Source organism: Colossoma macropomum, unplaced genomic scaffold, assembly GCF_904425465.1.
Source record: "Colossoma macropomum unplaced genomic scaffold, Colossoma_macropomum, whole genome shotgun sequence".
NCBI classification, from domain to species: Eukaryota; Metazoa; Chordata; class Actinopteri; order Characiformes; family Serrasalmidae; genus Colossoma; species Colossoma macropomum.
In genome coordinates, this window is record NW_023494816.1 from 112,880 (window position 1) to 139,660 (window position 26,781).

At 37.9% G+C, this 26,781-nt stretch overlaps 1 pseudogene; it reads left to right on the forward strand.

The window, feature by feature from the left end:
• Window positions 1-26,699, forward strand: LOC118800104 (annotated as a pseudogene).
• Window positions 26,700-26,781: the final 82 nt, after the last annotated feature.

The window sequence follows — 26,781 nt, forward strand, 5'->3', positions numbered from 1 at the left end:
CCACGTCTGTGAAAAAGGAAGAATGTGTGAAAGAGGCAGCAATGCAGCTTAACCTCACACAGTTTGACAGTTTAACTGCAAAAGCTCTTCCTGTTCTCTGCATTCGTTCCTTGGGTTCAGGAGATGAACGTCGCTTAATGAAGGTAGGAAACACTCTTCGTACAGTTCTTCTGGAGTTCAGTCAGCGAATTTTAGGTGAAATGAGCTTTGTGATGTCCTTAGGTTAACATGTGTAGTCAGACATTGGTATTTTGAGGTAAATTGAATTACAAAACTGTGGAAATGTCTGTGATACTCTGCTTGCACCAATAAAAGGTCTGTTAGTATCAGTTCCGCAAGAACGTTTGGTAAGAAGAAACTTGGAAATTAAGCAAAGTCGTATCTGACTGGGTCACATGGCTCCCATTGTGTGTCTGTCAGTAGAAAGTCTTGCCTATACCAGCTCCTATAGGTTTGTTCCTTCAAATAAGCCCCCCTGCAGTGACCCACACAATAATACAGGATTATACGGTACCGGCTGCCGTCTTAGATGGGCTTGACGAATCTGCGGGTGGGCAGAATATTGACTTTCACTCCCTGTGTTGTGGGGCTCTAAGCACACAACCACAACTATGAGGCATTTATTCAGCATTGATCTGAATACAGGGGGAAACTAACACTGAGTTACAATAAATGCAGAACTCATAACCAAACCTTGCTGTGTAAAAAAAGTGATAATGTCCAACATTAATTATGCTACCAGTTCATCTGTTCTGACGTTATGTCTAAAAGGGGAATTCCACCATTTTTTAAAAATTTCTGGATAATTCAGTGGTTGAGATATAAACACTCATTTTGATGGTTTGGTGTGAGACTGGTTTGCTGTAGAGAAACTTACAGACTCAGATTTTTTTTTAAAGTAGTGAGCTTTTAGAGGTGGACGTCTGGCTCCTATCACCACCACCGTGAACAATTCTGATCCGGCAAGTTTCTCTAGAACGGAGCATTTCACTCTGATGACCCTGTTTACATCATAACCACTTAACTGAGAAGAATTTTTACAAACTGGTGGAGTTTCCCTTTAAGATTAATGTCTTAAGATTTGTTAAGATTACTGTTGTTATAAAATGTTACATGGAGAGCTTGGTTCACTTTGTGCTTTGAAGAAGCCGTGGTCATGTCCATGAGGGACAGTGATGGTCTTGGATGGATCTTGTTTTCCTCAGGCTTAGTCAGTCTGTGTTACAGTAAGTGTTAAATTAAGTGTATGCTTGGTATGATTTAAATAGTTCTTAGTGTCTAATGCAGTATTTCCTTTTTTCCATGAATATCTCATATCTGTAGTACTTACAGCCATCATGCTTGTATTTGTTGTTTTTTATATAAATACTTTTTAAATACATTTTTGCTCTATATAGCATTTCACTTGGATTATTTAACCATGCTACAGCTAACTTGTTTATGATTCCTCTGATTGTCTCCATCCATCTTGGGCTGACTGTCCTCCTTCTTTTCTAACTAGGGTCACAAGGCCAGTTTGAAATATTATTTAGCAAGGTAGAAATAAGGCTGACAGCTGTTTGAATTAGTTTTTATATCACTTCCCAGATAACAAACGTCCACAGGCCTAAAACAAACAACTTTCCATCATTCAGATTCAGGCCCTGGTCTTATAAGGAGTTACAGTACAGTGTTCCCCGCTGACACCACAGTATTTAGAAACAGTCCCACCAGTTTTAGACATATACTGTTGTTTACAGTTAATTTAATGTCAGTGGAAAGATCACAATATCATTGAAAAGGTCTTTATAAAGCATTTTCTTGCGATATTGTTAAAGAATAATATTACAAGAAAATGCTTTATAAAGACCTTTTCAGTTCTGCAAAAATACAACTATCAGGAAAACACCAAACTACTGACTCACGTCATGAGATGTTTCTCCTTGGCTTACCTGAAAAATAAAAGCAAGATATTTGGATGCATTTGAGTCTGATGTTGTGCACGAAAGACTGAAGTAAGATTATTTCTCTTTCTCTCTCTGTTATTTCAAAAGCAGACATCTATCAGCTCAATAAATGACTGTTAAATACTCCATTTTTGCTATGGAAGTGTTATTTGCATCACTCTGTGCTGGACTGTGGGTTAGTTTGTGTGGGTTTACTGTCTACTATGAGCAGACAGTGTATTGTTAGAAGTGAGCTGCCTGCTATCTCAGCTGTTGAAGTGCAGATTGGCTGAGCTATTCTTAGGTTATGGAAGTGTGTAATGAAACTTTGGGCCCAACAGCCCTGGCCTTGTAAGGAGTTACAGTGCAATGTTCCCCACTTTTTACTCTACGTCGACACCACATTTTTTAAAAACAGTCCCAGTCCAGTTTTAGCCAAATATTGTTGTTTGCAGTAAGTTGATACCAGTGGAAGGGTTGCAAAGTCACATATTGGTCATAACACAGTTTTATATCCCCCAGTTCTTCAACCTGTAGATGGAAATTAAGAGTTGGCAACTCTGTAGAAAGCAAGTCACGTGAGATTTTTGCCAGTTCAAACAAAAACATTTAGTTAAAATGAATGTTGATTGTGTGTAACTGTTATTCTTATCATGAAATATCATCATTTGTGAGACTACATGAAAATTTATTTGAGAAAATAGTATATTTGTGTTGTCAAATGTCATTATAACCATCAAATTCTGATCTTTTTCTTTCAGTGCTCTGAAAAATAAAAGCAGGAAATGAAGCTGTTTTTAACCAGGTGTACTTTAAGAACACGTCAATCACTCAAACACAACTTTTTAAAATTATGGTAGGAATGTTAGGAATATTTACTACCTCTTATAGAGACAGCAGTGAGCTGTGAGAAGTTGAGGAGCAGGACACATGAGAGAGTTCACTTTGCGGTGCCCATAAAATGGTCTTGCACTCTATTATAAATCATTGTGTTTTCACGGCCATTACTGCCAGCTTATGGTCAGCTATAAAGGAAAGTACATTCAGCATCATTGTGGCAAACATTTGGAGCTGCTTTCACAAAACTGACAGTGAAATTTCAACCTTAACCAATATGATGATTTTGATGAATTCAATAATTGATTAGTGTCACCCTACTGTTTGTGGATGAGTCAGTTATTCTTTTTTTATTATGGTAAAACACATTTTTTTATTATGCTAAAGCAAATGCCTCTGCCAACTCTACAGGAAAAATAAGTGATTGATGAAATGGCAGGAAGTTCCTAAATGATGTTCTTAAATGTGAAGTAGCTCTTCAAAGTAATACAGTTTTACACTCAACTAATGCGAATTACTGTACGTTGTGTGCTTAATAGAACAAGGGAGTGAAAGGACTGAATCCATGGAAAAAAGGAAGATGTATGAAGGGGTCAGCAACACAGTTTAACCTCATACAGTCTGACAGTTTAAACCAATGACGCTCCTCTGTTCGCTGTATTTGTTTTTGGGATCAGGTGATGAACGTCTCTCAATGACAGCAGGAAATGCGCTTAATGATTTTATAATTGAGCAGACCTGTTCAACCACCCACAGGGACCTTCCTTTAAACAAGCCTCTCTGCATAAGGCACACTATTGCAATAACAGTGCTGGATGGGCACAATAAATTCCCCTGTGGGCCATACCTTGAATTTAATTCTCTTTGTTGGGGTCTACAATGCAGTAGAAACAATAACTATGAGGCATTTGTTAAGCGTCAACCCCAAAACAGGAAACCACCTCAGACTGAGACACAACACTCACCACGCTTTGCATATTGTCCAACATTACTATGCTCATGTTTTTTTTCCGCTGTTCTGCCATTTTATCTGAAGATTTAATGAGTACCTGTCTATGTCAAACAACCATTTGTACTCACTGCTTTTATGTCGTGTTTTTAATAGTGTGCTTGGCAGAGGTTTAAAGTAACAAATTACATTTAATCCACTTACAGTATTACATATGACAGCACATCAGTATGCAAAATGGTAATGTATTTGTGCACTATATGGCCAAAAGTATTAGGGCACCTGAGCATCACATCTATATGAGCTCGTTGGACATCCCATTCTGAAACCATAGACATTAATACGGAGTTGCCCCCTTGCAGCTACAACAGACTCCACCCTTCAGATAAGGTTTTCTACAAGATTTTGGAGTGTGTCTGTGGGCATTTGTGTCCGTTCAGTCAAAAGAGCATGCGTGAGTTCAGGCACTGGTGTAAGACGAGAAGGTCTGACTCACAACTGATGTTCCAATTCATCCCAAAGGTGTTCAGTGGGGTTGAGGTCAGGACTCTGTGCGGGTCACTGTAGTTCCTCCACACCAAACTGATCAAACTATGTCTTCATGAACTTCGCTTTATGCACAGCTGGAACAGGAAGGCCTTCCCAAACTGTTACTACAAAGTTAAAAGCATTAACATTACCTCGCTTCAATTAAGGGGAAGAGGCCAAACCCTGAAAAACAGCCCCAGATGATTATCCCTCCTCCACCAATCTTTACTGTTGGCACTAGACATTCTTGTACATAGTGTTCTCCAAGCATCTGCTAAACACAGATTCATCCATCAGACTTCCAGATTGTGAAGCATGATTTATCTTTCCAGAGAACACCTTTGCACAGCTCCAGAGTCTAGTGGTGGTGTGCACTCCAGCATTGTGCATAGTGATCTTAGGCTTCTGAGCAGTTTATATATATGCAATTTTGGCCTCAAAATGAAATGTTAATTTGTCATTTAATGCAGTAATAATAGTCGTTCATTTACACTAAGACTGCTTATAACCAGGAGAGCGGGGAGGCCCACCATACAGATTCCAGTTGTTGCCCTCTAGGGGCATTGTTGAGACTAGATAATGTTATATTCCCAAAAAAGGCCTCCATCTATTGTTTTTACCAGCTGGCTAACATGTGAGCATCACAAGTGGATACACTGCTCTGTTTGACCCCGTCTTCTGATGGAAGATCGTAATCATGTTTCAGATTACATGACTGAGCCAACACACAACCGACCAACATAATACGATGGATCCATATAATAATGAACATCCAATTAAAGACTGTTTCCCAAAACCATCACAGCTCACAGCATCACAGTAGTTTGAATCACATTAGTTGAAACCACCTTAGTTTGAACTACACTGGTTTGACCTCTGCCTTTCATGAAATTTGCGGTGAATAACCTGCCAAACTCTTACAGGAAGTCACATGAATTTCACATGTAAATAAAACACACCCGGATAAATGTGTTATCACACGTGGAATCGTGTTCACATAAATAAATGTGCGTATGTGTGGTTTTTGCACACTTCATGTCTTTTTGTGACTTTTCTGTAAGGGAAAAGCCTTAAACAGTAGCCTAAATTGTGCAGATGAAGAGTAACTTATTGGATCATGAACGAGAGCAAAAGTTAAACTTTAATGAAATCAAATTTCATACATCAATTTCACTTAATACACCCTAAAATATTGAGTCTAATTTAAATAAAACATTGCTTTTTTTAGCTTTAATTTTCCTAAGGTAAACAAACTAAAGTTTGGCTGTCCCAGGCTCCGGCTGATAGATCCTCCCTGCTTTTACTTCTTCTTTGTACTCCTCTAATGCTGCTGTCATTCTTTCCTCACTCTACTTGTTATACGTCTTGTATTTTTTCTTACATTTCTCTGGGATTTTGTATTTTCTGAGTTCATCCATTTCTGAAATCTCTCTATGTTTTTATTGTTTTTTTACTGGTTCTCTGTCACTCTGCTATACATACAAACTCTTAGCTGGGCCTCATGAACTGCAGTTATAATATAGATTCATGAAACACACCATGGACACGGACATCTGTATACATTGCAAAGATATGCAAACTTTTGTAAATCCATGTTTTACCCCAGATAATGGGAGATAGTGGCCCACAGTACATTGATTACATTGGTTCATGATTTCAGGTGGGAAGGCTGGGTTTAACAGTAGTTTGAGAAAAATGCGCTAAAATGTTGTGCTTTACTGGTCATGTGCACCATTTCTGGTTTAAACCTGACATTAGCAGAAATGTTAGCATATTCAGTGGTGAGAAAAAGGGGCAGCTACTGTGCACACATTAGAGCAGTGTGAAATTGAAGCGTGAACATCACCCCATGAAAGGTATATTTCACATAAGAAGAGTAGAATATTATGTATATAAGAAATGAAGTGATGTAACTGTATATTAAAGAAAGTGGTTGCCAAATCATCAGATCAATCAAGGAGATTTGATCATTAGCCAGCGTTAAAATCACTACAAAATGTTCACACATACTTTGAAAAGTATGCTAAAAATGTCAGTCCATAATGTCCCATTATGCCAGTCCAGAATGTCACATTATGCACACATTAAAATGAACTGATTTCAGCATAATCTTACCTAAATTGTGCAGCTATACAATAGCAGATCAGGACATCCCTAATTAAATTGCAAGATGCCTCAAGACTGTTTTTTTAAAACTGAGTCATCGTGTAACTAATCCAGAATCATCTGCTAGCAGTGGTCTTGTGGTCTAAACTGAAGGGCTAGAGGACTGCAGAGCTGATAAAGTCAAATATACTCAAAAGACCATGTAAGAATCATGCTGTCTCAAAGCTCATATCAATAGGTTTGAATGTTATTTTTGGAAAATCTTTTGAGTGTGTGTGTTGTTTTGTGGTGGAAATGATCTTATTGTAATGTTTGGTACTGAGGAAGGAGAGGAGCTCAACTATTTACAAGTCAGGTGCTTTATTGAGCTGTATTGGCCACAGCCTCGCCGTACACACATGGTCAGAATGGTAACATAGCTGTCTAGTTAGCCGTTGACCCTAGGCCTCCCCCGGCCCTAAACATGGCAGCTCCCACTGCTGCTCTTCACAATCAGAGTCCCCAGCATTACAAACCCCAAACAACCCCAAACACATTCCCTGAACATGATGCATTATTTTTGTTTTGCTGAGGTCTTAAAAAGGTATTGAAAAGCCCTGAATTGTATTTCTTTACATTGTGCAGCAACCATCTTATAGTCTTGGTTTATTTTTTAAATAAAAGGATATGTGCTTTTAGAGATTATCTGAGGAAACTATAAACTAGTTAGGTCTTCCATGCAGGACAATAAACTGGGTGGTCCAAGGCTGTGGCATACAGTCGAGACAGGGGACCATTATATGCTTGCTTATCTCTTGTTCTGTTTTCATGTTGTTCTCAGCTTTTGTAAACATGTAAACTTTTTTAGGGTAGGTCTGTGTGTGTGTGTTGATTTCCTGTGTTTTTTTTTTTTCTTCTGACAAAAAAAAGTACCCACTGAAACCCCTCAGACTTTACATATCCGGCCAACGGACTGGACTGAGAAGAGTGAGAGATGTGCATAGTATTGCAATGTTTAAAATACTACAGTAAAGATCTATGAATAGTTAATAGATCTGTGAAGGGTCAGATCTCCATTCAGTAAATTGTTTGTAAATCTCTAGTTTGAACCCATGACTGGGAATCTGTGAACACAAAACTGACCCTTCACTAAGCCCTGCACCCTTTTGGTTACTGTTGCTACGTCTGAGAAGGAAGTCTTACATGTTGACTGAGGAGATTGCAACAGAAAGGTTACATGATTTACCAATTGATGTCCTTTGTGCTTATGAATGCATCCAAAATGCAAAACTCTGCATGACTAGCCAAATTACACATTGTTAATTTTTTTAAGTGAAAAAAAGAAAACATCTGCAGGAAACTATTTAAAAAATGTAGAAAGCAATACAAATAGAGGAAATAAAAGTAAAGCGATTTTGTACTTCGATTAGGTAAAATATAGGCTTTACATGGACAACAATTAATGTGCATGCCTTGCGATGCAAGATGGCGCCAGTGCGTGGGGACATCTCAGGTGTTCTCCTACCTCTTGCATGTATGTTTTTATTGTGTGTCACTGTTTTGTCGAGTGTATACGGCCGTTACTTATGATCAGTAAACTCTGCTTTATATGAGGGCTTGTAGTGTTGTTATCTGGCTCATAGCATGGAATTAAATTCCCCACCATTACTAAAGCTAACGGTCCCCTCAGATATCTGTTGTCTTCAATTCGGTGAAAATAGTGCCGGAGAAAACGTGGAGGAAGAGGAGGTTCTTTGGTCATAGACATTCTGTGAACCAGACCAGTTCTCTCTCTCTCTCTGCTGGCCTGCTCAGGCAGCTCAGCTGTTCTATAGTGCAGTGCTCTCTGGAGGCCCAGTGTGTTTGGCTGCATCCAGTTCAGTCAGATCTACTTCCCTGCGTTTCTCCAGTAAAAACTTTTTTCAGATCTGAAGGTATTAACTGGAATAATTTGTGGTAAATCTTCTGTGTATCTCTTTCGGAGATGAATGGGAGTGAAACTAGCACTAACTCATGGTCCATCACTCTCGAAGAAGACATTTACGCTGAGTTACTTTATTTGCTTGAATGGTCTGGATTTTATGTTTATTGTTGAAACCTGACTTAAGCCAGGAGAGAGCCGTCAACTCTCTCAGTTGTGGCTATTGGACTATAAACATTTTAACAGTCTTGTTCTCCTGTGTCTCTGGGTGCACTTGCAAGTTTTGAGCTGCTGGCCATTAAAGTTCTAAGTGATAAATGAGTGCTTTGTTCTGTAATGTCTTATATTCTGTAATAGGATCCATTTGCAGGTTTATTAACAACAAGGCAATCCAACACTCATAGTAAAAAACAAGGCAGATCAAAAAGGTTATAACAGTAAATCAGTCCAGTGGCAGACAATGCAAAAAGGACAAAGGCAGAATCCAAAAAGTCAGGCAGAAGTTTTAAACATCAGAGGGTGAGTGAGGAGTCCAGTATGTCTTCTGACCTTACCCAGCAATGTTCCTCTGGACCATAGCCTTCCCAATGTACTAAGTATGAACCATCTATGTCTAAGGGTGGCAGGACCTCCTCCAAAGTAGAAACCTGACGACCAGTAGCAGAAACAGGTTTGAGTAGCAAAACACGAAAAGTGGGTGACATTCTAAAATGGGGAGGCAACTGAAAGAGGGGAGGGGAGGCTAGTAGGAAATAGGATTAATCCTCCTGACAATCTTGAAAGGTCCTATATATCTGGGATTTAGTTTCTTACTTAATTTTAACTTTAAATCCTTGGTGGACAACCATACCCTCAAACAGCAAACAGCATCTAGATCTTAATTTACATTGTGCAGATAAGTTGTGTGCTTTGTGTCATCTGTAAAAATGTAAATCAGTAGGAAATATCAGTGCTTAAGGATATAGCTGTTTCCAAATATTGCCCATTTTTGTGTTTTTACTTGTAAATGTTCATCAGAACTCTGTACTGTCCAGTCCACTGTGAATCTGTTTGATATTTTTATTTGGTAAAGCTAAAGCAAAGGCTGCCATCACTGCTCATATGGTAGAAAAAAAGAGATTCCTTAAATGGAAGAAAGATCAGTGTCACGTCTGCCTCTTTAATGTTTTTAAACACAGAGTAGCTCTTCAGTTGATATGACTAATTCGAACTGATGTTTAATTTGCATTTGAAGGAAGGAAGGAGGTATTTTTATGCATTTTCAAGCTCAGTTTACTGAGGCACATCCCACAAAGCCTCAGCACATTTCCTTTGAATACTTTCAGTTTCCATTGTCACACTGCACGACGACTGTTCTCAATACGGAGCTAGCAGGAGATGGACATGGGCCTCAATATAACAGCAAGTCACAGAGCGGCTAATGTAATGAGAGAAGGGGGAAGAGAGAAGGGAGAAGGAGTAAAAGAAGAAACAGAACAGAGAGAAGAAGTGAAAGGAGGATCAGAACAGAGAGAAGGAGTGAAAGGAGGATCAGAACAGGGAGAAGGAGTGAAAGGAGGACAGAACACGGAGAAGTGAAATGAAAAGTGAAGGTTCTTGTAGTTTTTGTTGTGTTTATGTGAAACTTACACTTTTTCACAGGCCTACTAAAAAAAGTATTCATCCTTCCTGTTATTTTGTGAATTAATATTTGGATGAACTAACAAAATGTGTAGTGTTACTTTAACTTGTGATTTACATTAACTTCTAAGTTTTGTCCAGCTAAAATGCTGCGCATAATGTTAGCTAAAAAGCTAACAGCTGAGCAGTTACACGCTCATTAAAACCGTTCACTGGTGGTGTAAGATATTGAGATAAGTGCATAGCTGTTTTCTGCAAAAAGACGCTGGAATTCATTTTTGCTTTTAGAGTTCCCCTTAACTCCTTTGTTAACCCAAGCTTTTCTGACAAACCCAATCAACATTCCCTCAAACTCACAAGAGTGGAGGGCTGTATGAGAAGTGTGATACCTGAGGATTTTTTTGGCTATTCAACAATCAGTCCAGTCATACTGATATTTCTCCTATGTGTAAAGCCCACTCCCAACAAATTACATAATAAGAAAAGAAAATTAGTGGCGTTCAATGCATTTTGGAAGTGTAAACTTAGAGTGCTTCTATATGGTAGGTGTTTCTGATATAGTGGCCAATGAAATGAAAAAGAAGGAGAAATCAGGAAACACCGCACTCTGGGATTGAACTGTGGCCCTGGGGGTCACTGACCAGTGTGCATCCAGCTGAACTACACCACCACTGAAAAATCAAACTGAAAGTGGGGCTAGCCAAAGGCTACTTTATTTCCTTCGTCTTATTTTATTCATTAATTCCTTTTTTATTAAATACTTACACTGTTGTCACAAGTGATTCAAGAGCAAGGCTTAGAGGGACCAGGAAACTTAAGAGCAATTACCTAAATACCAGCTAGATCAAGAGGTGTATGCAATCTCATGACTGAGCACAGAACAAAGAGTCACTCTTAAGTAGAGCCGAACACAAGTGTGACCAGTTGTCTCTGATTACCTAGAGGTGGCTCTCTACTCCCGTCTAGAGGTGACCACAGGATGGGGAACTGGGCTCCTGCCAGTGGCAGACTGAGACTGACATGTCACAATTAGTCTTAATCTCCTTCTGATACAAATTACTGGCAAAATATAAAGGAAAGATTTTTTTCCACAAAATAAAACTGTATATACAAAAATAACTCTGTCAAATTCAAAACATAGTAAATTGTCTTCTACTATAAATATGAATGTGGTATGAATTAAAATCCTCTTGGCTTTGAATGTCTGCTCTGAACGAATCTAACCAATAGATTTATCATGGAATATCATGAAAATGTCATAAAAAATAATAGCCTATCTGTTTCTGTCTTGATGGCTTAACAAATTAATTTAGATGGTAGTTTAGTAGGTACCATTCCTTGCCAGTTTTGGCATTAAAATTTGATTATTTTTTTCTGACAGAAATTAACATCAGACTTAAGACTGTAAATTAGCAAACAAACTGTTGCAATCAAAAATACCACCAATCTGACATCAGTAACCCTTCCTGTTAAAAGAAAGAGAACATTTTTTAGACAGCATTTGGATGTGCAGAATGTGGGGGAATCCAAGAAAGCATACCTCTCAACTGACTGGTTACTTCTTACGGATTTGATTTTCCCCAGAACTATAGCCAGAACACAGTCCACTTCGACTGCCCCATACACCACAAGACTCACCTTCCTGTATGAGGAGAACACTGACAGAGTTGGGATAGCTACATAAAAATGAGTAGTTAGCTACTTTGGAGGTACTTTGTAGCTAGCTACAATTTAGCTACTTTTCCAGAAAAAGTAGTGGCTACTTTTTAGCTACTATTTGAAAAATGGTGCACTGTGTGTGCCAGAAAAAAACATACAATTGAAAAGCTGCAAATATACAAAAAGATCACCAAAATGTAAGTTCAAGTGTAACCAACTATCAAACTGTATATCCAACAAAAACTAAGACTAACTGAATACAAACCAAACAATTTTGTGCAAAGCGTCGTCAACTGTTGAAATAAAACTGCTCCAATTTAAACATTTCAGCAAGATCTATACAGACATGCCGTTCAGAGTCCTTTGTTAAACTTCAGCAACACTTTAGCCCCAAAATTCTCATCAATGACTCTGACTCTGTTTGGGGTGAGAATCAGGCCTGCACTGCTGAATAAACTCTCTGTTGCGGCTCCACAGCAGAACTAGATTTTTAGGTAAAATATCATAATCCTCCTTTGCTGTAAAATCGTTATAACACACAGTTCTAACACAGTTTTCACAATAAATGGTCTTAAACGCTGGAGTTAACGCATAACTGCTAATTCACCAACCTTTAAAGCTGACTGACACACAGCAATGCAGATAACGAAATGGCAAAGAGAGAGATTTAAGACGATCATCGATAATTTGGAGATGAACGGACTTGTTTGTAAGCATTCAGCTGGTTTTCTCACACATTTAATCTGCAACAACTCGCAAAGCTGAAGTCACTTCTCATTCGAATTCTCACGTTCCACCTTGTAACGGAAAAATGCGAATGAGAAGCGACTTCAGCCTCGTAAAAAGTCAAACATTGAGAGACATTTTACAAGAAACTTGCATAAAAGTTTCCTGACTGAGATGCAAGAAAATTGGCTATAACTGACCTGAAGGTTAAAGCGGAGCAAAGTGAGTCTGCTTTTTTGTATATATTTTATTTTTATCCTACACTAGTACATCAGCACATACTAAGACAAATTTCCAGCCAAGATGGTAAAACGGATATAAAATGTTGTGGCTCCCAAGGTGGTTTGATTTTTGTTGCATAGTCGCCGCAAGCCCAGTTAACGGCCGTATTCTGTGGTTCAGATTTTGCACGGATTGTGTGAAGCCTGTAGCAAAAATTGTAGAGAAAATTATCGCTATAGCTACACAAAAATTTGTAGGCGCTACAGCTACTAGCTAAAAAATTTGTACTATTTGTACGCTACTTGGCTACTCCCCATCCCTGAACACTGATTGTAGCTTGCTTGTTATTTTCACAAAGAACACTATGGAGCCACATCTTCACCGTTGATGTGCACAATGGTAGGATGTTTCTGTGAGAATATTTGACAGGTGAGGTGTCGCTGACAATTTCTGCTCAAATTATTTTATCCCAGACATCAAAAGCACAAGCCCTTTATCTTTAAAAAGTTATGTTTTTCTCTGGGTGGTCTTTGTTCAATAGACTTCTAGATTTCAAAGCTATGTCCTTTGTGACAGAAGATACATGACTTCTCATTGCCACTGCATGTTTCCATTGCTGCTTTTACTTGTTCTTTGGGTGGCAAGGAGCATTTTGTTCTTTGAACTTTTGGCGCTGGGTTTACCTGCCTTTAATCTGCTACTCTGCTTAGCCAGAGCAGATTCTTGAATATTTTCAAAGAGTAGATGAAAAGCAATTTTAGTTTGTTTGTCCACGAAGCTAACTAGGTCTTTAAAACTAGCTCTACAGCCATTGTTCTTTGTTCTTTAATTTCACAAGCAGTGCCTCACGATCATGAAACTTTATCTGATAATTAATTAATTGTCATATAAATAATTGCAATCAACGATTTTTCTTTTCTTGTTCATTGTTTGCGACTATTAAAATACAACCCTAAAGTGACCTATTTGGCTGATTTGCCACCTTACTTGCAAGCGATGTTTACTTAGTAGCTAATGCTGGCTGTACCAGCATACCTGCTAAAAATGTTAGAGTCAACTACAAATAAACACACATTACTTAGGACTGCCATCTAAACATGTTATATGGCACTAAATTTTCTTTTTTTTCCGATAAAGCCTAATGATGTTTCTTTTGTTTATATTTATTTGCCTTATTATTCTGTTTGTTGCAACATAAATATGACTGTGAAACTGTGGAAAATTACTGCAGTCAGCTTAATAATTGTGATCATCCCAAATTATTGTGATTGGGCAGTTAAATAATTCTGCATGTTAATTAAGTAATTCTGCATGCTCAGCTTCACTCTGGCTAATGGAGTGGTGGAAGATAAAATGGAAGAGGTACAGCTGCTCCATATTAATGCCCATGGTTCTGGAACGGGATGTCCAACAAACTCATATAGATGTGATGGCCAGACGTCTCCATAATTTTGGCCATGTATCTCTGGTTCTCTAAATTGACTCAATAAAAGAGACGCGTGATGGACTTGCGACTTGTCCAGGGACCATCATATCTTCCGCCCAATGACTGCTGGGATAGGCTGCAGCACCCCCCACGACCCAAAAGGATAAGCGGTTTAGAAAATGTGTGTATGTGTTTCATTGAAACTACTTGGGATGAATAAAAGCACCTAATTGCTTGTTTCATATTACCACATGAAATACATTTTTAGGTTGAACAGATAAATCATTTTTTACACTGTAGCCTGTCATGCATGGCCCACGCGTTGCAATCTACTATTCATAAATGATAAAGACTCATTAGCAAATCCTGCTGTCATTGTTTTGTGCCCATCCCATTATTTAGAACCTTGTAATATGCCTGTTGTGTCCACGACTCACAAAAATAACAGATATCTATCTAAAAGGAAGGACCAATTCATGTCACAAACAGGTTTTGAGACTGGATGGAAGTGCAAACGTGGCTTTTAATGAAGAAAATCAGAATTCAGTTACAAAGCAAGAGACTTTGGTAACAGTGTTGGGAGTACAGGGGTGAAGGGTGAAGCCGGTGATCAGTAGGCAGGTGAGGCTGAGCAACTCTGTAAATAAACATTGTTTTGTCATATATGATCACACAGGCTGAACTGCTGATCTCACCCAGAATGTCTCTGACTGTTTCTCTGCTGTTTCTGCTCTTCATCTCTGGTGAGTCAGAACTGTTACCAATTATGTAAACCCATATGTGCGTGTGTGTTTATATGCTAATAATTTATGAACCCCCACACCCCACCCCCTAAATGAACTTTATGCAGCATTTTTACTGACTGAGACCCAAACAGTAATAATTTACACATTTCTGTGTTTTGTGTTGCAGGAGTTGTTGCTCAGGATGGGTGGGCTGTGAATTACAACTCTAAATCTGTCTGTGCTCTAAAGGGGTCTGCAGTGACCATGGAGTGTACTTACACACCTCCAAGTGGTCACTCAGTCCAAAAAGCTTTCTGGACTAAGCTGAATACATCTGGTTCAGAACCTCCTGATCTGTCAGATGATCCAGAGTACAGAGGCAGAGTTCTGTACCTCGGAGATGAACACAGTGACTGCACTCTCAGATTTAAGACTGTGAGAGAAAAGGATCAAAGTAAATACTACTTCACATTTATAACAGACCAACCTGGAGGAAAGTATCAAGGTGAAGGTGGAGTTGATCTTTCAGTCACAGGTAAGATCCATCAGCAGAAATAAGACACTGTACTTCATTCACTGGTGTTCAGGATCACAAAGCAGTTCTGTAATAGAATCACATCAATCCTCTTTCTTATTTCTTATGTAAAGAATGTGATTTTTGTTATTGTTGCGTATGAGAATGAGAATGTAATCGTAAGCAGACTGAATGATTGCCAGCTGTGGTCCTTATATAGATGAGGCTATCACGTGACAGATGACAGCTAATTTAGGCTCATAAAATTTTATTACAAGGAATTATGTTTTTACATGTATGAATTTAATTAGTGCTACTAACAATTGATGATTTTTTCTCATTAATTTTAATGAGTGGTATGTTTTTACAAGCAAAAGTGCATTTGGATTTAGCATGTTGTAATAATTATTATTAAAATTTGTTTTTCTTCCAAAAAAACTGTTTCAGTAATGTAACATAGAATGTTTTATGTTACTGTTTGACTTCTAGAAGGAAGATATGTTTTATTTTGTTTTTTATTGTAAAGTAAACATGCAAAATGTCCTGTGGCATGACGGTAATATAAATGAAGCATGAAATATAAACGTTTATAAAAGAAATTAGTAACACCTAGAATTGTTAATAAATGATTTTGGCATTATTTTATACATATTTAATTTACTAATATAAGGTTTTAAAAAGCACAAGACTCCCACAATAATTATTACAGTAATTTAAGTTTTGTAATGAAAATGCTGTCCTGTGGCGTGACATTGATGATCAGGTTTTTTAAAACGGCTCCCGAGTGGCGCAACAGTCTAAGCGTTGGCCCTATCATCAGGAGATCGCGAGTTCGATCCCTGGTGATGCTACAGCCATCCGTAGCCGGGAGTCCAAGAGAGCACAATTGGCCTCGCTCTCTCTGGGTGGGTAGGATGGCCCCTCCTTCTCCCCCCATCACTCAGCGCGATGCCAGTCAGCGCAGGCGTCTGTTAGCTGACGTAACAGATCTGGCGGTTGGCGCTTTCCTCCGAGCGCGTTCAGCTGTCCAGTGACGTTGCGTGAGCGGCAGCTCGAAAAGAAGCGGTGGTTGGCTTCACAGGTCTCGGAGGAAGCCTGTGTTAGCCTTCACCCTCCTAGCGTTGATAGCATCGTGTGATTGGGGGAGTCCTAACTAGCGGGTGGAATTGGAGACGACTAAATTGGGGAGAAAATCGGGTAAAAATTAGGCACAAAAGACAACTATGGGTTTTTTTTTTGTCAAGCAAGAACCAGAAGGTCCCTCAGATATTTGGCCATGATATGAAAGTGGATGGTCATTTTAAATCTCTTATTAATTTAACAAATTTCATACTTTCTGCCAAACGATTAATGATGTCCATTTTTGTTAGTCCTGTGGTGTGACAGTTCTACTTTGACTCAATATCACTTAATCAGGTTAGAAAACAATATATTTACGCAGTTAGCAAAATGCTCAAGGTCAGTTATGTATGGCAAGGATTCAAAATGGACACAATGGTGTAAATGTCCTGTTGTGTGACATACAAAAGTTAGTTGTGTTACTAGTTGTATGTCTGTTGTTTTTAAAATGTAGGCTCAGATTTTAGGAATGAGCAAAGAAAGGACAAGAGGGTACAGAAAAAGGTTAAACAACGATGAAGATGGCATAAGGAGGTCCTTAGCGAAAGAAGAAGAAAGTAAATAAGCTGTTATAGGGAGAGACAGTTAGTGAAACTTTTAATTCTGAAAATAATAAATTTATATAATAAATCCAGCTCGTGGTCCTTCTGCTCACATTTCCCAATCTACTCATTCTCCAATTCAAGATCAACAAGCTGCTATTCTGTCAGCCACTAGTCCCCCAGCCCAGAGTTTGCCAGCTACTTACCTCTCCAAAGTCCATCTACAAAGCAATACAGGAAAACAAAGGAAAACTCCCCAAGCTAAGTTAAGAGCTAAAATAAAGAAGCTGGAAAGAGGAAACAAGAAGCTTTATCTCCAAATGTTTTTTAATCAATTTCATTCACTAATAAGTTTTTTAAAGAAAAGATTTCAAAGGTTTTCAAAGATTATTAAGAATTGTAATATTTTGTCTCATATTCGGATAATTTACGCAAATGAATGTCATTGTTTTAAAGACAATACATTTTTACTAAGAATATTTCTATTGTCTTATCTTGTCCTGTGGTGTGACATCATGTCATATATTATTATACACTTATATTACTTATAAGAATGCAAAGTTATATTTTCAAATGTAAGAACTTACAAAATTTACATGTAATAGTTTAATCTTTTCAAATGCTTCACGTTGTCTAAAACAAGCATGTTGTCTAAAAAAGGCTTTTTTGATGGGGCCTTTTAAAGAGAAATATTTTCCCAGTAGGTTAAGATGGTCCCATTAGTGGTCTGTGCTTTTATATTAAACTGCAAAAGAGAAGTTATTTAAAAGATATGATTGTGGATGAGTTATGGAAAAAACAATACCTGGTTTTGAGAAAATAAAAGTTTTTTTTTTTTCTTCTGAAGTTAATACATAAAGTTAGACCATTGGAGTGAGATGTTGCAAAGCTTTAGAACATGTTCTGCCTCCGCTTTGATAAATGTTGCCCTGGACTGTGACTAAATTAGGAGAAATATAAGTAAGCAATTGCTCATACATTTAATTTTTTAAAGAAGTTTAAAGAAGCCATTTGTACATGAAGTGCAATGGCTTCATCAGAGCTATAAGTATTTTCAGTATTACGTTTTAATTTAATTCCACTTTTGTGCAGAAATATTCACAACATATCTGAGTCTCCACAGTGTGAGCTCATTTTCTCTGGTTCTCAGATCTCCAGGTGGAGGTTCCTGAGAGAGTGATAGAGGGAGATAACGTCACTCTCACATGTAGAACCACCTGCAGTCTGACAGTCAGACCAACATTCACCTGGTACAGAAATGGACATCGTTTATCCTCCAGTACTGACCAACACCACCTGCAGCCGGTCAGCAGGGAAGGATGCAGGCAGGTATCACTGTGCTGTACTGGGTCTGAACTCTCCTGAGGTCACTCTGAATGTAACATGTAAGTACAGATTCATTCACTGAGATTTATTTATTTATTTATTTATTCTCATAAAAACATTAAAAGATGTTGTATCATGTCAGACTGTGCTGATCTAGTATCTCTTTCTATGGCTGTGATCATTGTTAAAGGAACTGAATCTGATTCTGGATCAGCACTCGAACTCAGAGATGATTCTGAGAAGTTGTTGAACAGGGGTGTAGCCAGAACCTTCTCAATGGGGTGACCAGGTTAGACCCAGTGATTTAATTGGGGTGGTGAATTGTTAGGGGGAAAAGTTGTCTGTTAACATTATAACATTTGGAAGGGTAACAAGCTAATCTACTGTAGCATTAGCAAAAACATACAGTCACCACTGGATTCACTTCTGATGAAATCTAGACTCCATCATTAAACATGTACTCAGCTGTAAAGAGTGTTTAGTTTACATGAGAAATGATAGAGGTCACTGTACGATTCTAAACGTTAGTAGTAGCTAATTTTTGATAGTTACTGCAAATAATTAGTGTGGTCATAATTCTATGAAGACTAACAAAATAATACTGTTATTAACCATTAAACACATTTTTAAAAGCAGTTTCACTCTGGAAAACCTAAAGTGATCTTATCTTGTTTCCATCACGATTATTCATCGATGATGGGTGAATGTCTTACTTTGTTTAACTGGGGTGGCCAGATGGCTGGCCACAAATCACAGGAGGGTGGCACTGGCCACGTCTGGCCACCCCTTGGCTACAACTCTGGTTTTGAAATCAGTTTTATGTGAGATGATGAATAACAGTAAAAATTTAACTGGCCTTATTCAGTTGTTTAAGGTATTTTAAAGCTACACAGTAGTGTACATAATACAATTTTCTTAAGCTAATTAGAGTTTTTTTTCCTCATTCATCTAGATCTCCAGGTGGAGGTTCCTGAGAGAGTGATAGAGGGAGATAACGTCACTCTCACATGTAAACCAAGCTTCACTCTGTCTGACAAACCAACATTCACCTGGTACAGAAATGGAAATTTATCCTCCAATACTGACCAACTCCACCTGCAGCCGGTCAGCAGGGAGGATGCAGGCAGGTATCACTGTGCTGTACTGGATCAGAACCTTCACTCTCCTGTGGTCACTCTTAACATCACATGTAAGTACAGATTCATTGATTTAGTCTCTTAAAGCTAAGGTGAAGTCCTTGTAATTAAAATTAACCAACTGCTGATGCAACATAATAATTGATAATCTCTCTGTTTAAACGAATAAATGAATGAGTACAATGAGTACAGGCATTACATAGAGAAATTCTCTCTTGTAGATCTTGTGTGCAGCACCTTTTTGTGTTTCCCTGCACGAAAACACCTGAGCTCAAGAGCGTATAAACATCTCTGCTCTCTAATTACTTATTTCTGTGTTATATATTCATACATATTTATACATTTATATAATAATGATAGTAGATAGGTTAATTTGAAATTGTTTGGTGAACAGCAGAAGCAGAAACATATTTTATTGCTGTTTTGTATTTGTTGAGTAACATGAATTGGTGTAGACTATTATGCGGCCGATGGTCAAACTCAAAACTTTTCTTTGGAACTTTATTTGAAAGTCTGAATATGTATTAAATGTAAGTCTAATGGAGTGAGTATTTATTTTTCTTTCTAGGAAATGTCTGTGATTACAGTAATTGAGTGATTTAGTAAAAAGATTCCTAAGGATGCAACAGGAGTAATCCTCATATGCTTAAGTGAATGATGTGTATCTGCAATAAAATAATGCAGTTTTGCAGAAATGTATTACTTTGCTTCATCTAACAGAAAAACCTCTCTATAAAGTGTAATGTGTCTTTCTGCTTCTAGATGGCCCAAAGAATGTCTCAGTGTCCATCAGTCCTTCTGGTGAAATAGTGGAGGGCAGTTCAGTGACTTTGACCTGCAGCAGTGATGCAAACCCACCTGTGGAATATAACTGGCTTAAAGGAACATCATTAGTAGCAAAAGGAGAGACTTACACAGTGAACAAGATCAGCTCTGTGGACAGTGGAGAATACAAGTGCAGATCCAGTAATGAACATGGAGAGAAACTCTCTGAAGCTCTAACTCTGAATGTTTTGTGTAAGTATTTCATTGATGTGCATCATCAATTTGCTGACATTTAGGCCACTTGATCACTCAAAGAGACCAGACAATTAAAATATTTTAATGTTTTTTTTGTTTGTTTGTTTGTTTTTAGATTCTCCAAAGAATGTCTCAGTGTCCTCTGGTGAAACAGCAGAGGGCAGTTCAGTGAATCTGACCTGCAGCAGTGATGCAAACCCACCTGTGCAGAACTACACCTGGTTTAAAGAAGGTGGAAGCTCACCTGTAGGATCTGGACTCAGTTACAGTCCTCTACAGAATGGATCCTACTACTGTGTGGCTCAGAATGAACACGGATCTCAGAGATCAGCTGCAGTGACTGTCACTGAAAAGCTTGTTACTGGTGTAGACAAAGGTATTAGGCCGATGTTCACACAGGGATTTTGACTGAAATTCTATACTTTGTTCTTTTACAGGTAGCCAGAGTGGTAGCTTTACATTTATTTGTTTGCATTGCTGTTTGTTTGTTTTTTTTCTATTCCTGCCTGCCTTTACTCTAAGCAAAACAGTTCATAAAACAGTTTATAAACAGCTGACTCAAAATAAAATCTTTATGAATACAGAACATTTTTTTCTGAATAAATATTGAGGCTTTATCTTTTGTTATCTATCAGTTTGTTAATGATGTAGAAAAAGGTATTAAGCTGCACAACATTTTGTAAAAAAAATCTTTATGTTCACACAGGGCGTGAATTTCAGCACATTGTTCTTGGAGGGGTAGCTGGAGTTGCAGCTGTACTTTTATTTGTTTTCATTGTAGTTTTTTATATAGGGTAAGAATATGCATCTTGTCTCATTAGCTAACTGGAAAAAGAGCATTGGAATGTGCATGTACACTATAATATCACCACTGATAATGTAATTTTTAATTATATTTTGTAATTTTCTTGATTATTTATTTTTCCCTAGGAGAAAGAGACAAGGGTGTAAGGCTACGGGCGTAACACAGGCAAGTCATACCAAACAGTATTGTGATTTAGCTGAGAATATTTTGTTGATTTTGATTTTCACTCCATGTACTGTGGCCAGCATTCATTTTAGTTTTGCTAGTTTCTGTAAATCAGTATTCTGCAGTTAATTTCGTGTTTGCCTTTGTTGTTATGACACATTACTCTTTCTCTTAAAATTGTTTTAATGCATTGTACTTTTGTTTTGTTTAATAGTAAGTGTAATAGTGTTATAGTCATTTTTTTTGTTTCAGAGTAGTCCACTCTGTAATGGTGTAAGAAGTTGTATGTTTGATTGGCATAACTTAATATAACCATCTATGATAGCTGCATCAATTTAAAAGCCTACATCTGGTCTGAAAAACAGGACACAGGCTAAAAACCTTCACAAATCTGTGCATAGATTCTAAAACACTGTTTAGTGTTACACATAGGGAAAATAACATGAAAGTGTAAAATATCCATGTATGAAACTACATATAGCAAAAGTTTATGCTGTGTTAAAAGCTAAACAATAATTAACAGTGTTGGTAGTTAAAAATGTTGTAGCCAAGAGCACTATAGCCAAGTCTGAATCAAGACCAAGACTTTTAGTAGTCGAATCTGAGTGAATACTAAGACCAGAAGTGGCCAAGACTGAGACCAGATTTAGATTTTTCAGAACACAAAAAAAACTTGAAAAAATTAATATCATGTTTACTAATGACATCACCTAAACGGAGCATGCAAATGAAAAAAGCAAAAGCCCTAAAACCAAACCTTGTGGGACTCTCAAATGAAATGTTATGGTTGAAATGCTTTGGTAAATGGTTTCCCAGTGAAACCAAGAACTAACTGTTCATTAAATATAATTTAAACCATTCTAAAACTGACAGGCCTACCCAGTTTTCAACACAGTGAATTAGAGTCTTGTGATCAATGGTATTAAAAGCTGCACTAATATCCAATAAGACCAAAACAGAAGGATTTTGTGCATCAGCGCTGAGCCTAAGGTCACTCACAACATAAACCAGTGTGGTCTCAGTACTATGTTTAAAACAGAAACTTCTTAAATAATTTGTTCGATATTAGATACACATTTATTTGCCAACAACTTTTTGTAAACTTTACTTTAAAATCAGGTTTGGAATGGGTCTAAAATTGAGTATGTGAAGATCTATGTTGCTATTGTTTTTAGTGGAGGCTTCACCAGAGCAGTTTTAAAAGCATCTGGAAATGCATCTGTTCACTGAGAACAGTTTACAATAGTTAAAACATCATTTCAAAAATAAATTGAAAATACTTTTGTATTACCTTTGTATTTATTAATTACACTAGAGAAGTGTGACAATCTTGTCATAGCATTATTGTAGGTGGAGATCTGTTTTGGGAATGTCATAATGTAGTTTTCCTCCAAAAGAAATCTGATTTATGCCAATTCCTTTTAAGCTGGCATATTTCCTCATTGATCCATGGATTTTTATAAGCATGCAAGTTTTTCTTCCATTTGACTGGAGAAGAGTTTCCTTTAGTCGAGCAGTTGGATCAGAGACCCTATCATTACATGGGGGAGGGAGTCAGAGCAATTTTTGATACAGTATTTTAGAAGTTTTTAAAGCTCTCAACTGTTTCTGAGTTACATTTTTTATAATAGTGTTCAGGCACCTTCTTCCTAAGTTTTATATTCACCTGTAGGAATATACAGAAATGATCTGGTTTGAAAACATCAGAGATGAAAGACACATTTGAGTTTTAACATTTAGTGATTACCAGAACCAGGATCTGACCTAGACTGTGAGCAGGATTGAGTAGTATTAGAATACATGTAGCAGTGTTATGTAATCAGGATAGAAAAAAGTAACTTTTAATCTATTACAATACAGTAACAAAGTCAGTATATAGATTATAGGTACATAAAAACTTGGTTACATTCACAGCAGGATTACAGTAAAAACATGTACACGTAAACATTAGCCTTTTGTAGAAATTCACCATTCAGAATGATAATTGTCACGAGTGTAAATTTTAAGAGCTTTTCATTTTGAAAAGGCTCTTTATTCAGTCAATTTGTATAACATTTTAAGAAGTATTTAATTTTTACTGGCAGAACTAAGATCTACACTGTTTTCCCTAAGACATCTGAATCAGGCATTTACTCTAATTTTACAAAATACTTGATTCTACAGCAGCAAACATGCCTGGAAGTAAACTCTTTTATTCTCATTTTTGTCACATAAAACTGTACAATTTAATCAGCTGTAAATTAAACATCTGTTAATGTGCTTAAGTGAGTGAATGTAAACCAGGAATAATATTGTGGAACCGAGGAATAAATGTCAAAAGAGTCCCGTGAACGTTAAAGTTGGTTTCACTGATGTGTGTGTGCAAGTGTGTGTATGTGTGTGTTTGCGTGTTTTTGTTTTCCAATAGTTTTCAAACAATCAGTACAAAAATGTTTAAATGACTACTTCCTCAGTATTGGTAACTAAAACAATCATCTCCCACAATGTTTTTGTATGAAAGGAAACTTGTAGGACTTATTGATTTGTGTAAGTACAGAAATAGCTAAAAGCTGAGGGACAGTCAACAAATTACAGTACCAAGCAATCATCAAAGTCTTGTGCACAATGCTGGTGATAAAATCACTCAGCATGACTCCAGCAGCTTTCAACTGGTTGCTGGTGGCCGTTTCAATGCAAAAGCAAAGGCAGCATGTCTGATTGGACTGTATGGTCCATGAAAAACAACATTTTTAGCATGGGAGCCAGTTTCACCCACTTCATAGCCAGCGTAAGCTATATTTATTAACATCACATAAGTCAAAAATATTTATAAACTGGATATCACAATTAAAATAACATTCATACTTAGAAGTCCTTTTCTTTTACCACACCTCATTTATTTTTTATTTTTTTTTGTGATTCCAATATATATATACACAGACTCCATACAGCATGGTAAACTCACACAACGCTGCTATGGGCTTTTCCTACATTTTCTTGTAAATGCAATGATCACTGCTCATGTGCATTGCTTTACATCACTCAGATCACTTACTTCACATTGCCAACAGATGCGCCACTGAGTGTCACTGGCTCTGTTTCAAAATTAATAGCTTCCTCCAGTTCTGCAGAGGGGCAGAACTGGAGCTAGGCAGTGATGGAGTGGAGTAGCAACAAGCTTCCTCTCTCCCTCTTGACTCAGGTGCAATGCAGGTGCTTGTGCTGTGAGATGATTCAGGCCCTCCTTCATGGCAATTGTCCCACCAACAAGCTTTGCAAGACCTTGTCCAAGAGGCTAAAAAGTGCTTGGAGCAGTTGTGGGAGATCCAGCTCCAGAACTGGTGGATGTTCGGGAGCATGCTGGCAGAGCAGCACTTCTGGGCGTGCCTGGGGCAGTCATCACTACACTCCCTTCCCCTTTCACCCTACTGTCCCTGCCTCAAAGCCCGGAGCTCTCCCTCCGTCCTTTGCCTCTCTCCCTCTCTGTCCTCCCATTCCTACACCTCAATGGCGAAGGGGTTTACCTGTAGACAGAGCAATCTTTTGTGACAGTTAAGGAAAACGACAACAACCCACCACACTTGGAAGTGCCAGACATGCTGACATCAAGCTTAAATGTTGGATAGGGGGACAGGGTAGTGGCCGGCTGTAGTGCACAGAGAGTAATTGGGTGCCTTACTTAAGGGCACTTCAGCTGTGGACAGGAATAGTAAGTGATTGAATTCTTCACCCTGTGATTAGTGGGCAGTCTGCTCTACCTCCTGTGCCACAGCTGCCCCAACTGTACCATAGACACCCCAACGGCTGTGGCTTCGTTGTGGAGTCAGTCATGAATAAGCCGTGGAGGAACAACTACAAAAACCTTCAGAACAACAAGTTAATCAGACTTTTAAAACACATCACCCTGCTGAACATGCCCAATTTCAAGAAGCTAGCAAAAAGTGAAAGTGGCTAAAACTAAAGCTATCAAGCACTTTTTTATTTTTGAAAACTGTTAAATTATAGTTGGGCAGTGACCTGCTCAGGTGGTAGAGCAAGTTGTTCATTAATCACAAGGTTGACAGTTCAATCCTTGATTCCTCCTGTCCATGGCTGAAGCACCCTTGAGCAAGGCACCCAAATGCTCCCCAGGTGCTGCATCTACAGCTGCCCACTGTTACTATCTAACACTGGAGATTGATGTCAACACAACATTATTTTTTGATGGATATCTGCCTTTTTAATGTTCTAACCGAAATTCAACATTGGCCCAACGTTGGAGAGTGATGTCAAGCCAACATTGGGCCTCATTCACCAATGTCTTCCTAAGTTTTTTTCTTAAATTTGTTCTTGAGAAAGGTCCCAAGAAAAAGTCTATGTCAGATTAATGATGTGTTTTTCAACCACAGAATTGTTCGCAGCTTTGTGCTCTTGAATGTGTGTAGGTTCTGTTCTTACCTAAGAACAAATCCCAAACAGGAAAACATTGGTGAATGTTTGAATCTTTGTGAAAACTGTGTAAGTGGATATTAAGAAGAAATTTCATCTTAGGAAAGATTGGTGAATGAAGCCCATTGGCTTTTGACATCAACTCAATTTTAATTTTCAACTAAAATTCAGTGTCTCTCTGACATTACCATCCAACGTCTTTCTGATGTCCGGTGCCTACTGGGAAGATGCAGCATTTTGTCTGGATGGCTAAAATTTAAAGAGCTGATTTGAGCTTTACTGTGCTTTATTTGGATTATTGTTTATGCATACGGTTGCTTTGCTAAAAGAAAAAAAATCTGCACTAATAAAATTCAGTAGAACTGATCCTCACATATAAAGTGAAATGTGTCATTTTGATTATAGTGGGAGCTATAAACTAAATTTAGTTTTATTAAAAATATTTTAATGTGCTAAGCATGTTTTATTTGTATCAATAGAATCTTTTTCTGTGAGATGATTCACTGGCAAATCAGTGATATGTCTTTTTTCACTTTAGGGGAATCAATACAGCAACTTGGGAACTGAGCTAGGAGCAACAGCCAGTGATGCAACACCTGATCCAGATCCGTCCAATCAGGATGATGTTCATTATGACAGTGTTGAACCTCTGAGAGTCAGAAACCCCAGGAATGCTGAGAGCTCTGCAGTGACAGCTTCTGCCTTTGGAACTGATGAGGAGGTTCAGTATGCCAGCATCCAGCACCGCCGTGATAAAGTGGTACAGAAGACTGAAGAAGACGATGTTCAGTACGCTAGTGTAAGATTTACTCGCGCTGGTGCTGCCAACAGGTGAGAGAAACCGACCTTATCAAACGGTATTAAATTAGTTACTGTGTCAAATCTAAAATACAGTAGCTTAAAATTGGAAAATAATGAATCACACTGTGTTTGCTCTGTTGTTGCAGGCCTGCAGTTGCCACACGCGATGATGACTCAGTGATCTACAGTACTATGAAATAAACAACTTTGCAATTCTATTCAGGGTGAGGTTATGACCCATGGACACAACTTTTATTTCAAGGAAATAGGACTATATTAGTTGGATGTAAACCACAACAAGCATTTGTTCATCCTGTTCAGCC